This window comes from Vulpes vulpes, chromosome 3 (genome assembly GCF_048418805.1).
Source record: "Vulpes vulpes isolate BD-2025 chromosome 3, VulVul3, whole genome shotgun sequence".
Taxonomy (NCBI): domain Eukaryota; kingdom Metazoa; phylum Chordata; class Mammalia; order Carnivora; family Canidae; genus Vulpes; species Vulpes vulpes.
The window spans coordinates 106808499-106812345 of NC_132782.1; the positions used below are offsets into that span (position 1 = coordinate 106808499).

Genomic DNA, 3847 nt, shown 5'->3' on the forward strand with positions numbered 1-3847 from the left:
TACCTGCAAGGGCAAGGATGGCGTGCGAATGCGCAGGTAGGCTCTGGCTCTCACAGCCCACTCTGTCCAGGTGGGGGCCCGGTGCGCATCTATGTTCCAAGTAGGGGTGGCCTCTCCCCGTCTCCCCACTATGTTTGGTTTTTTTTGTTTTGTTTTGTTTTGTTTGCAGTAGAACTGGTAAGTCCAGAAGGAAGGACCTGCTTTCTGAAATTTTCCTCATGCATCCAACTGTGATGGCCAGTTACTCAATTGGGGATTTTTAGGTCTGGATTTTTTATGTTGACCACAGAGAGCCCCCAGAATATCAGCCCATGCATGGGCTTGGTTTATTCTGAAAGATGTCTTGCCTCAATGCAAAGTGGAGGGTCCCTCTGATTTGTTTTTCTACTTTTTAAATTCAGATTGACTTCAAAGTATGGGGAACAGTGAGCCTCTGTCAGGATCAGCACGTGGCTGACTTCCTCTTCTCCCCCATCCACTCTGGGGCCTCAGCTTGTTGGGAAGCAGATCCTAGGCATCATCTCAGATGTTTGGGGTTTTTTTAAGTGGCAAAAGCCAAGGAGGAAAGGTTAAGTCTTTCCTCAACCTTTGTCCTGGTGAAAAGCAGAGACCTTCCCAGAGTGTCTGGAGAGTGAGGTTTTTTTTAAATTTATTTATTTATTTATTTATTTATTTATTTATTTATTTATTTATAATTTATTCATTCATTTATTTATTTAAATTTTTTATTTTTTGAGAGTGAGGTTTTTAAAGGAAGAGAGCTTAAAATAGGTTGTTTGCTGAGGAATTAAAGCCAGAGACAGTCTTTAAAAACCAGAGCACGGGTTTTCAAAGTAATTTAAACAGTGCAATGAAGGACAATGCTTTAGGATGCTGTTTGATCCTTGCTGACTTTAGGATTACACCCGCCTTTCCTCTCGGATCAGACTTGCTTTAGTAGTTTATGGGGGGGAAAAAAGTTTATGTGAAAGAAGATATGTGTGCTTATGGGACACCTTTTTTCCCCTGATTTTACTCTATTTAGTGTTTAGATACAACCCCACCCCCACCCACTGCCTGTGTCCATTTTTTAGAGTACTTTTAGGTTTATAGGAAAACAGCAAAAAGTACAGATTTCCCATAAGTCCCCCCACCCCAAACTTCCTCCTACTAACGTCTTGCATTAGTGTCTTATATTTATTACAAATGCTGAGCCAACGCAGCATTGTTACCTAAAGCCATTTATGTAAAGTTTTATCCCTGTGCATTGCCTGGGCTTTGACACATGTAATGACAACGACCCACCATTATTGTGTCATACAGAGTAGTTTCACTGCCATGAAAGTCCCCTCTGCTTTGCTTATTCATCCCTTCCCTCCCCTATTGACCTTTGGCAGCCTTTTATTTATTTTTTTTACTGTGTGCATAGTATTTATAGTATTTTCCAGAATGTCCTACTGTTGGAGTCCTATAGTATGCAGCCATCCCAGACTGGCTTCTTTCATTGTGTAATACACATTTAAGGTTCCTTGTCTTTTCATGGCTTGACGCTCAACCGCTGAGCCATCCAGGCGTCCCGAGAGCTCACTTCCCTTTAGTGCTCGGTAATATGCCACTGTGTGGGATGCACCACAGTTTGTCCATTCACCTGGTAAGGACATCCTGGGTTGCTCCCAGTTTGGGGCAATGATGCATAACACTGCTGCGAATATCTGTGTCCTGTTGCAGGCGTGGACCCAAGTTTTCAACCCCTTTGGGTAAACTCTGAGTGGTGTGATTGCTGGACAGGATCACATTTAGAACTTTTAGGGTGATTTGCAAAGATTTCTCTTTGGGTAGTGGTTTCAATCAAAACTTTTAAAGGTGTGATGTACATAAAGTGCACTAATCTGAATAGATGGTTTGGACTTTTGTTATGTGTATATACATGAGATCAAGATATAGGAATGTGGGGGGATACCTGGGTGGCTCAGCAGTTGGGCATCTGCCTTTGGCCCAGGTTGTGATCCTGGGCTCCTGGGATCGAGTCCCACGACGGGCTCCCTGCATGGAGCCTGTTTATCCCTCTGCCTGCGTCTCAGCCTCTGTGTATCGCTCATGAATAAATAAATCTTAAAAAAGATATGGGAGTGTGTCCAGGAGCCCTGTTTCCGTACCTTCCCAGGCACTGTCCCCTCAGCCGTCCCCATAGATAACACTACTCTGATTTCTAGTACAATCCATTGCTCCTGCCAGTCAGCCAGATTTCACCCTGCAGCTTTTGAAAGCAGACTTTTTTTGGGGGTGGGGAGGGGCCATTAGTAGCAATTTGCTTTATTTGGGTTTGTTTTGAACAGCACCTAATTTCATCATTGTTCAGGATAGCTCTGGAGCAGAGAGATTGGCATACTTTCTGGGTAAATATTTCCGACTGCCAGCGAGTGAATGAATAAGCATGGCTGCGTTCCAATAAAACTTTACTTACAGAAACAGGAAGTGGGCCAGATTTGGCTCTTGGGCCAGAGTTTACGAATCCAGTGTACAGCAGGGCTTTCCTTGTAAAATTTGGGTCTGGGCCGCGCTTTCCTCCAAGAGGGAAGATCTCAGTTGTGGGTCCCAGATCCATGAAAATGGATTTGAACTGAAACAGAAACCCAGCCAGACTCTCCCCAACCCCCCGCCTTTTTAAAAAAGACTTTATTTATTTATTCATGAGAGACACAGAGGCAGAGACACAGGCAGAGGGAGAAGCAGGCTCCTTGCAGGGATCCCAATGTGGGATTCGATCCCGGGATCTCAGGATCACGCCCTGAGCCAAAGGCAGATGCTCAACCACTGAGCCATCCAGGCACCCACAGATTTTCCCCACCTTCACCACCCTTGCATTAATCTCATTTTCTGTTCCCGTCTGTCCTCCCCTCCTCCTGTCAGCCTCCAGGCTCCTACCTGGCCTGCAGAGGGTGAGGGCTTTGCTATCAAGTGGGAAGCACCGCCTGTTAAAAGTGGAGAAACGAAGAAGGTTCTTCGGTGATGTGGAGGGAAGGGGGGGATGTGGAGCGGTCAGGAGATGTGGGGGATCCCTGCAGAGGTGAAGGTCTGCCCCTGGCTGGTGAGAGAGAAAGTTGTGGTCAGGTGGGGAATTTCACAGCGGGGCTCCTTGGAGGTGGATCAGTTTCGAGTGGCTGAGGTAAGCTTGTCACGGTCCCTGAGCACGATCTGGGTTTCAGGCACTTTTTATGTGCCACCTTCACTTGATATTTTAATAGCGACGAAGTGGCCACTGTTCCACTGTTGGCATGCCCGTTTTACAGGAGTGGAGACTGAGGTGTCCAGTGGGTGTGTGGCGCTGGTCTGAGGTTGGAGCTAGGATTTGAATGCTGGCAGCCTGGTACCTCTGTACTGGTTGCCTCTCGATGGGCCACCAGGTGGGTGCCTGGGAGGGTGGGGTTGCAAGCCAGTGGCATTGGGAGGTGGAGATGACTGTTAGTGTGCGTGTGCTCTGTGCCCATGGAGGTAGCAGAGAAAACCCTGGGGGACCCAGCAGGGAAGGGTGGACAGGTGTAAGCCATGACCTTTGCAACTCTCAAAACCAGGAAACTGGTCTGAGACCATGTAGGTGTTGGCGGCAGACACAGGCTGGGCCAACCGCGGAGGGGAACCGAAGGGAGGGCTTGGAGGGTGGCCCAGAGGACAGCCTGCATCAAATGAAAGGAAAGCAGTATTTGAGAGCAAAGTCAGCATCATTTTCTACTCTGGGCTTTGTCTGAGTAAGGACAGTAGCCATGGTGTTAGTACTTTCCATTACACGTTAAGGACATCATTTAAGAACCCAACCAAGAACCTTCCAACAATGGGAATTTTTCTGCATTTCAAGAAACCACAGCCGAAA

The 3847-nt window shown here is 47.0% G+C and overlaps 1 protein-coding gene across 4 annotated transcripts in view; it reads left to right on the forward strand.

The window, feature by feature from the left end:
- The window catches only part of TVP23A (trans-golgi network vesicle protein 23 homolog A), a 31992-nt gene that overhangs the window by 21127 nt on the left and 7018 nt on the right, over window positions 1–3847 (forward strand). The gene's annotated exons all lie outside the window — the stretch shown is intronic.